The sequence below is a fragment of the Loxodonta africana genome, chromosome 3 (genome assembly GCF_030014295.1).
Source record: "Loxodonta africana isolate mLoxAfr1 chromosome 3, mLoxAfr1.hap2, whole genome shotgun sequence".
NCBI lineage: Eukaryota > Metazoa > Chordata > Mammalia > Proboscidea > Elephantidae > Loxodonta > Loxodonta africana.
In genome coordinates, this window is record NC_087344.1 from 192,965,480 (window position 1) to 192,975,875 (window position 10,396).

A 10,396-nucleotide genomic window follows, 5' to 3' on the forward strand; every position below is an offset into this window, starting at 1 on the left:
CAAAAATTGAAACAACGTAGTGGCAAATCTCAAGGAGTGGGATGATCTCTTTTTTCACTGTCTCAATGCAGCAGACAGATGGCTGCAAAGGAGCCATACGTGCACCACCAAACAATGCATGACTCTCCTGTGCACTGGCAACAGCCCTCATCTCTGGTTCCAAAGTAAATAGGACAGATATTGTTAGGAGACTATTCAAGGTGTATATTCCGACTAGTCTGGAGGCCCCCTAAAAGACTGAAACCTCAGTATGGCCAGAACTGGAGCCCTCACAGAGCAGGAGAGGGAGCAGTGACCAAGAACTGAAAGCTATGTCCAGGATTAATTAGTGTATGTTTTCTAATACATTTCCAAGCCATTCAGTCTGGCTGGAATTAGAACTCTCATAGAGCAGGGGAGAGAGAGGTAATCAAAGAAAGAAGGCTGCCTCCGCCTAAGGCTGGATTTATCAGTGTGTGTTTTCTGATCAGTATGAAAGCAGATAAAGGACTGAGACTTTTGTCGTGAACTAAAGAGTGAGGAGTGTTAAGCAAAATCTGAGGCTAAACCTGCACAAGAGATTCTTGCAGAAATAAGTGTATTCAAAAGTAACATGTATACAAGAGAATTAAGAAGCCTAACACCTTGTAAAATTCTAATGTTCTGGCTTCGAGAGCAACAATAATAAAAAAATCACAAGGCAAAGCAAATACAAATGATGCCCCGTTTAAAAGAATAAGACAAAGAGAGAGAAAATGTTTCTGTGGAAGCCCAAATAATGTACGCGTTTGAAGAATATAATACAACAGTATTAAACAAGCTCAAAGAACTAAAGGAAAGCACAAAGAACTAAAGCAAATTAGGAAGATGATACATGAACAAATTAGAATATAAATAAAGGCCAATATACTATATAAAGAAACCAAAAAGAAACACTGGAACTGAAAGATATAGTAAATGAATTAAAAAAAAAAATCATTGGAAGAATTTATCAGCAGATTTAAACTGGTAGAAAAAAGATTCCATGAACTAGAGGACAAAGTCTTTGAAATTTTAGGGGCAACAAAAGGGCAGGATCAAAACTGATGAAAATAGCCTAACGGAAATGAGGGACACCATCAAGTGAACTAACATACAGGTATCATGGAAATCGCAGATGGAGATAAGAAAGAAAGGCACAGAAAAAAATATTTGAAGAAGTAATGGCAGAAAACTTCCCAAGTCTGATGAAAGACGTAAACCAACAAATCCAAGAAGTTCAATACACTCCAAGTAGGACAAACCAAAGAGATCCACATTGATACACATTATAATCAATCTCTCAAAACTTAAATATAAGGAGGGAAACCTGCAAACAGCAATAGAAAAGCAAAATATCACATCCAAAAACTAAACTAAAACACATTGCCGTCAAGTCAATTCTGACTCATAGTGACCCTACAGGACAGAGTAGAACTGCCCTATAGAGTTTCCAAGAAAAGCCTGGTGGATTCAAACTGCTGATCTATTGGTCAGCAGCCTTAGCTGTTAACCACTATGCCACCAGAGTTTCCATCTCATACAAAGGATCACCAAAAAGATTAAACGTCAATTTCTCCTCAGAAAACTTGGAGGCCAGAGGCAATGGAATGAAATATTCAAAGAGCTGAAAGAAAAGAAATGTCACCAAGAATATCTGACAAAGCTGTCCTTCAAGTAGAGGGTGTAATTAAAACACTCCCAGATAAACAAAAGGTGAAAGAATTTGTATCACTACACCTGTTCTACAAGAAATAATAAAGGAAGTCTATCAAATGGAAGAGGAAAGAAAAAGAAAGAATGAAAGAAAGAAAAGAGATGTTTGCAAGGGTGAGAAGAAATTGGAACCCTTATCCATTAAAGATCATATTGTAAAATGGTACAGGCAGTGAGGAAAGGAGTTTGGTATTTCTCAAAGTCCTAAAGATAGAATTACCTTCTGGGTTTTTAGGATCACTGTGAGTCAGAATTGCCTCGACAGCAATGGGTTTGGGTTTGGGTTTTATGTTTTTAGTTGCCTGAAGTCAACTCTGACTCATGGCGACCCAATGTGTACAGAGTAGAACTGCTCCAAAGGGCTTTCAAGGTTGTGACCTTTCAGGAGCAGATCGCCAGTCCTGTTTTCTGAGGCTCTTTGGATGGGTTTAAACCACCAATCATTTGGCTAGTAGTCGAGCACTTAACCACTTGCGCCATTCAGGAACCCAACAATTCCAAAAAAGGAATGCAAAACATCCTTGTACACCAATGTTCATTGCAGTATTATTCACAATGCCCAAAGGGGTAACCATCTAGTTGTCCATCAATGGGTGAATGGATAGACAAAATCTGATATATGCATACAATGGAATATTATTCATCCATAAGGAGAATTGCAAGTCAAATACTTTTTTCCTAACTATTCTTAAGGGAATGGCCTATTGTGTTTTGTTTAGCAGCTTCAAACCCCCAGATAACCTGGAAGAAAACTCTGGGTGGGGGTGGGATGGTGGAGGCAGGAGAGTTAGATTCTCTAAGAAATCTCTGGTGGAATATATCTTACAGCATTTGCCAGATGAAGTCGAAAGGGTGTGCTAGCAGAGGTGAGTATGGGGCTAGATGTCAGAGAGCTCAAAGCAGTACCATTGACTGTGGAAGAAATACCTTCCCTCAGTTGTAATTTCAATGGCTCCTATTTTACTTTCTCAGCTGCATTGTGTGACTGATCTAGTATTTCTGCATTCTTGAGAGGATTAGGTATTGTCACAATTTTTAAAGTTACTCTAATAGATGTGTAGTAATAACTCATTGTGGTTTAAATGTGCATTTCCCTCATGGATTGATTTCTTGACTGTGTTATGCAGATGACGCAACCTCGCTTGCTGAAAGTGAAGAGGACTTGAAGCACTTACTGATGAAGATCAAAGACCACAGCCTTCAGTGTGAATTACACCTCAACATAAAGAAAACAAAAATCCTCACAGCTGGATCAATAAGCAACATCATTATAAATGGAGAAAAGACTGGAGTTGTCAAGGATTTCATTTTACCTTGATCCGTAGTCAACACCCAGGGAAACAGCAATTAAGAAATCAAAAGGCGCATTGCATTGGGCAAATCAGCTGCAAAAAAACCCCATTAAAGTGCTAAAAAGCAAAGATGTCACTTTAAGGATTGAGGTGTGCCTGATTGAAGCCATGGTGTTTTCAATCGTCTCATCTATACGGGAAAGCTGGACAATGAATAACGAAGACCAAAGAAGAATGGATGCCTTTGATTATGGTGTTGGCAGAGAATGTTGACTATACCATGGACTGCCAAAAGAATGAACAAATCTGCCTTGGAAGAAGTACAGCCAGAATGCTGTACTTCTCACATACTTTGGACACATTATCAGGAGGGACCAGTCACTGCAGAATAACAACATGCTTGGTAAAGTAGAGGGTGAGGGAAAAAGAGGAAGACCCTCAACAAGAAGGATTGACACAGTGGTTGCAACAATGGGCTCAAGCATAACAATGATTATGAGGATGGTGAAGGACTGGGCAGTGTTTTGTTCTGTTGTACGCAGGGTCGCTATGAATCAGAGCTGACTGTACAGCATGTAACAACAACAACAATGGCAAACGATGTTCAACATCTTTTCCTGAGCTTATTTACCATTTGTACATTCTCTAGAGTAAAATGTTTCTGCATATCTTTTCCCCATATTCTAGCTCTAGTTAGGTTTTTTGGTTGTTTTTTTTTTTTTTTAACGATTGACTGTAGAGAGTTCTTTACATAGTCTAGAAATGAGCCTTTTATTTAGTACATACTTTGCTTTTATTTTCTTCCAGTCAGTAGCTTCTTTTGTCATCCTCCTAACATCATCTCTTGCCAGGCAAAAGTTTTTAGTTTTGATGAAGCCCAATTTGTCAGCTTTTCCTGTTGTGCATTTTCCTTTTTGTGTCAAATCCAGTAACATTTTTCCTAGCTCTAATTCTTAAACAAGTGTTCTTCTATATTTTTTCTAAAACATGTATTACTTTATATTTTTCATTTAAGTCTGTGATCCATTTTGAATCAATTTTTTTGGTATAAGATATGAGGCTTGGGTCAATGTTCAATTATTATTATTATTTTTTTAGCTCAGGACGTCTGATTGCTCCAGCATGATTTGTTAAAAAGGCTCTCCCTCCTCCATTTAATTGTTCTTGCACTTTTGTCAAAAATCAGTTGAGCACATTGTATGAGTCTATTTCTGGGCTTTATCCTGTTCCATTGATCTATGCCTATCCCTCTGTATTGTGGACATGCCACAAACACAGGATGGATCCCCACCCAAAATTTGACTTGGATGTTAAACTATGAGGCCACACACACCAAGGTGATATGAACAAGTTTTGAAATCTGGTTCATGTGTGTCCTCCTATTTTGTTCTTTTCCAACATTGTTTTGGCTATTTTTACCCACTATAATTACATATGAATTAGAACATCAGCTTTTCCGTTTCTGCAAAAAGGAGTGTTAGAATGTTGATAGGGTCTATGGGGTCCCATCTGGGAGTATTGACATCTTAAAAATATTAATTCTTCCAATCTATAAACACAGAATGTCTTTCCATATATTTGAGTCTCCTTTAATTTATTTCACCATTATTTTGTAGTTTACATTATACAAGTGTTTCAACTCCTTGATTAAATTTGTTCCTAGGTATTTTACTGTTGTAGATGCTATCACAAATGGACTTGTTTCCTTACTTATCTTTTCATATTGTTTGTTACTGTCACGTAGAAACACAACTCAATTTTGTGTTGATTTCGTACCCTGAGACTTTGCTGAATTTGTTTATTGGTTCTAGTAGTTTTCTTGTGGACTCTTTGCTTTTTTTCAGCTATGGATCGTAAAATCTGCAAATAGACATTGTTTTTCTTCTTTCTGTCTGATTTAGATGCCTTTAATTCCTTTTTCTTGCCTGATTGTTCTGCTGGGTCTCCCAGTACAGAGTTGAATAGTAGAGGTGAAAAAGGACATCCTTGTCTTGTTCCTGATTATAGAAGGAAAGCTTTCAGTCTTTCACCATTTAGTATAAGGTTAGTTGTGGGTATTTCATAAATGTTGTTTATCAGGTTGAGAAATTTCCTTTGCATTCGTAGTTTGCCGAATGTTTTTTACCATGAAAGGGTGTGTTAGATTTTATCAAATGCCTTCTCTGCTGATGTGTGTTAAGATGATCATGTGTGTTTTATTTACATTTGTTCAATTAACACATCGTGTTACATTGAATGATTTTCTTGTGTTGAATTATCATTCCATTCCTAGAATAAATTTCACTTGATCATTGTGCATAATCCTTTTATTATACTTGGATTTAATATGTTGGATTAAGTTTACTAGTATTTTGTTGAAGAATTTTGCATCTATACTCATAAGGGTTATTGGTCTGTAGTTTTCTTACAGTGTCTTTATATAACTTTGATATCAGGGCAATGCTAGCCTCATAGAATGATTTAAGGTGTGCTGCCTTCTATTTTCTGGGGCCTTCTATTTTACTTATCAGAAAATTTTTTTCGTACCTTTTAAAAAAAAATTTTTCTTTACATGTTTGGTAAAATTCATCAGCAAAGCCATTTGATCCTGGACTTTTCCTTGGTAGGAGGTTTTTGATTGCTGATTTACTCTCTTTACTTGTTACCAGTCTGTAGAGATAGTCTATGTTTCCTTGAGTCAATTTGGGTAATTCATGTGTTTCTAAGAAATTGTCCTTTTCATCTAGATTACCTAATTTGTTGGTGTACAATTGGTCATAGTGTTTACTTATAGTGCTTTTATTTTTGTAGTTGTTGTAATAATGTCTTCACTTTCATTTCTGATTTTGGTCATTTGTGTCTTCACTATTTCTTTGTCAGTCTAACTAAAGATTTGTCTGTCAGTTTTATTGACCTTTTTAAAGAACCAACTTTTGGCTTATTGTTTCCTTCTGTCTATCATTTCTCTATTCTGTATCTCATTTATCTCTGGTCTGATATTACTTTCTTCCTTCTCCTAGCTATGTGTTTACATTGCTCGTCTTTTCCTAATTCCTCTAGATGTAAAGCTAGATTCTTGCTTTGAGATCGTTCTTCCTTGTTAATATTGGCATTTGCATTTATAAATTTCCCTCTGAGCACTGCCTTTGCTGCATCCCAAATGTTTTAGTATGTTGCCCTCATTTTCATTCAGTTCTAAGTATTTTCTGATTTCCATTTTGATGTTTTACTTGACCCATTGGTGTTTAAGAGTGTGTTGTTTAATTTCAACATATTTGTGAATTTTTGGTTTCCTTTTTTTAATGATATCTAGTTTCATTCTGCCATCGTCCTTGTTAGTATAGTGATGAGTATCCCTACCTGTCAAACTGAGACCCACTACTAACCAAAAAGTCGGTAGTTCAAACCCACCCAGCGGCTCCATGGGAGAAAAGATCTGATGACCTTCTCCCATAAAGATTACAGCATAGCAAACCTTGTAGGGCAGTTCTTTTCCATATAGGGTGGCTATGAGTCAAGATCGACTAGATTGCACACAAAAATAACAGTTTCATCCCATTATGGTTGAAGAGGATAATTTGTTTGATTTAAATTTTTTGAAAGTATCTTGACTTGTGTTGTCATCTAGCATATGCTTTATCCTGGAGAATAATTCATGTGCATTGGGGAAGAATATGCATCCTGCTACTGTTGTGCTTAATGTCCTGTGTATGCTTGTTAAGTCTGATTGGTTTACAGTGTTTTTCAAGTCCTCTACTTCTTTACTGATCTTCTGTCTATGTATTTTTATCTTTTGCTAAAAGTTGTATTTTGATATCTCCAACTACTACTACAGAACTACTTCTCCTGAAACTCTGTCCTGTATTTTGGGGCTCTGTTTTTTGTTGAATATTTTTCAATGTTATACCTTCTTGATGAATTGACTTTTACAATTGCATAATGCTGTTCTTTGTCTATTGTAACAGTTTTTTAATTAATGTCTACTTTTCTTACAGTAATATAGACACTGCTGTATAATGGGTTGCTTTTTTGTGTGGCCTTTCTAGCCGTGGTCTTGTAACTCTCACCCAGGTGATTGGGTGGGACTGTGTAATAGGGTGATTGTGGCCCACTGAAGGCATTGGTCAGTTTTGCCTTCCTGCTGGGCTTGAAATGAGCCACATCAGAGATGGGAAAGAGGAGAGCCCACCACTACCAGGAAGCAGAGGATGGCAGTAGAGACCCAGCAGCAGAGACTTGGCAGCAGGAGATGGCAAGGTGGGCTTCCTGGCTCACAGAGAGAGAAAGCTGAGTGCCTTTAGGCAGAGGCCTAGGGCCAGGGAGAGGAGTGCCTGTGAGCATGGTTGGGAAGATGCTGTCCTGATGGAAGAACTGTACCCTTGAGAGTTCCTGAGCCTGAATTGTTACTTCCCTAATAAAACCCATAATCATGACTATGGTTTGTGAGTTCTGTGTGACCATTGCAATGAATTATCAAACCCAGCAGAGAAGTAGAGAGTGCTATGGGAGAGATGGTTCGTGTCAGAATTGGTAAAGATGGTGGAGAGAGGAGGTATGTCTGACCTCCACCTCATGGAAATCAACCTTGGACTCTTGATACTGATTCTCCTTACCCCTTGTGAAGTTAGAGGAGATCAGACACTGCCCCCATGTTGTTTTTACAGTCACCGAGTTCCCTTGGTTACTATATGCATACAATTATTTTTTCCATTGTTACTTTTTCAATGTATTTCTGTTTTCAGATCTAAAGTGAATCTTTTCTAAGAAGCACGAGGTTGATTAATGTTTTCTTATACATTATACTAATCTCTGCCTTTTGATTGGAGATTTAGCTTTAAATAATTACTGATTCAAAAAAGAACTTACTTCTGCCATGTTGCTCCTTGTTTCTATGTGTCTAATACCTTTATTTTCCTTCACATCCTCCAATACTGGCTTCTTTGATGTTGAATTTTTGTAATGAACCAGTTTGATTCACTTCTCATTGTTCTTTGTGTATATTTTTATATATTGTCCTTGTGCTTACCATGTGAATTATACTTAACCTCCTAAATTCCAAACAATTTGGTTTGAATTTGTGTCAACTGAACTTCAATAGCACAGAAAACTCTATTCCTACACAGTCCCTTCCTCCTCTTTATCTTGTCACGAATTGTTAGATGCCATCAAGTCAGCTCCAACTCCTAAGGATCTTATGTACAACAGAATGAAATGCTGCCTAGCTCTGCACCATTCTTAAAATCATTGCTATGGGGAGGCAGAGCCGAGATGGCGGAATAGACAGACGCTTCCAGCGAGCCCTCTTTACAACAAAGGCCTGAAAAAAAACCAGTGAAATGAGTATATTTCTGACAAGCTGGGAGTCCTAAGCTTCAAAGGCAAGCTTAGGAAACGAACTGAATGACAGGGAGAGGAAGCAGAGAGGAGTTACCAGGCCTGAATCTCGAGGAGCCCTCAGGGACCATTTCTGGAGCGGCAGCAGTGGTGGGCTGGTACTAGAGTTCAGCTGCAGTTTCCTCAGGGAGAAGCAGCCAGCCACACAGCCTACTCATACCTCCGGAAACTGAGAAGAAAGGTGCTTTCTGCAAAAGCTAAGTACTTGCATATATTTTACCGTGGCCCCCCCCCCACCCCCAGCCGGCTTCAGTGGCTGAATTCCCAGGGCATCAGATAGGCACTGTTGAGCACCTAGAGCCATTTCCCCAGCCTTGGGGAAGGAAAAAATTTGCAACTGGGGGAAAAGATAATTTGCTAGCTCCACTAACCGGGGGAGCTCAGGACAGAAGTGGCTCCTGTCCGGGCATAAAACATCCATGGACTTTGAGCACCTTTCCCTTCTGCGTGGACCTGTGTGGGCTTATTTTGGGAGAATAGGCCCTTGTTGGAAGACTCCAACCATTTCAGCTGTGCGGTGGAGAGGTGGGTGTTTGATGTTTGACATTGCTTTGTGTATTAAAGTGCTCACCTGCCCACATCAGGGACCTAAGGACTGGTAGCTCCACTCAGTCACCCAGCCACCCACAAGAGGGGTACAAAGATAACTGGAACCTCCCAGTCCTTACAACCAAAAACTCTAGGTGCCCATGGTACATCTGCAGAACCCACCCACCTGCATGCTTTAGGGAACAGGGACACACTTTCCTCAGAGACACTCAGGGGTTGGTTCTCAGCCCCCTGCCTTGTTCAGAGCATGACCCCCTGCTGCAATCAGATACAGGTATATACACCAATCACCCCTGCTCCTCTAAGACTGTAGGACAGACCCTATACCACACACTTGATGATCAGCTACCTGGAAATCTGAGCTGAATTCATGAAAGAAAACTGTATGGACTCCTAGACTGACATACCTGATAACAGCTCTAGCCAGCTGGGGACAGGACACCAGAGCTCCAAAGGCAGAAATAATCAAGCTAGCTCACTCAAGCAACCCACAGGGGTATACCAAAACAAAACAAAGCAAGCAGCTATGACACAGTAAGCAAGCATAAACTAATAAAATAACTTCTAGATGGCTCGGAGACAACAGTCAATATCAAGCCACATAAAGAAACAGACCATGATCACCTCAACAGGCTCTCAAAACAAAGAATCAAGGGATCTTCTAGATGAAAGTGCATTCCTGGAATTACCAGAGCCAGAATACAAAAGTTTAATATACAGAACCCTTCAAGACATCAGGAAGGAAATGAGGCAATATGCAGAAGAAGCCAAGGAACACACAGATAAAGCAATTGAAGAAATTAGAAAGATTATTCAGGAACATAATGAAAAGTTTAATAAGCTGGAAAAATCCATAGACAGATAGCAATCAGAAATTCAGAAGATTGACAATGAAATTACAGAATTAGACAACTCAGTAGAAAGTCAGAGGAGCAGAATTGAGCAAGTAGAAGCTAGAATTTCTGAACTTGAAGATAAATCAATTGGCGCTAATATATTTGAAGAAAAATCAGATAAAATAATTTAAAAAATGAAAAAAACCTTAAGAATCATGTGGGACTCTATCAAGAGAAATAATCTATGAGTGATTGGAGTACCAGAACAGGGAGGGATAACAGAAAAAACAGAGAAAATTGTTGAAGATTTGTTGGCAGAAAACTTCCCTGATATTGTGAAAGATGAGAAGATATCTATCTAAGATGCTCATTGAACTCCACATAAGGTAGATCTTAAAAGAAAGTCACCAAAACATAATATAATCAAACTTGCCAAAACCAAAGATAAAGAGAGAGTTATAAGAGCAGTGAGGGATAAATGAAAAGTAACCTACAAAGGAGAACCAATAAGAAAAAGCTCAGACTACTTGGCAGAAACCATGCAGGCAAGAAGGCAGTGGGATGACATATTCAAAAAATTGAAGGAAAAAAATTGACAGCCAAGTATCATATACCCAGCAAAACTGTCTCTTA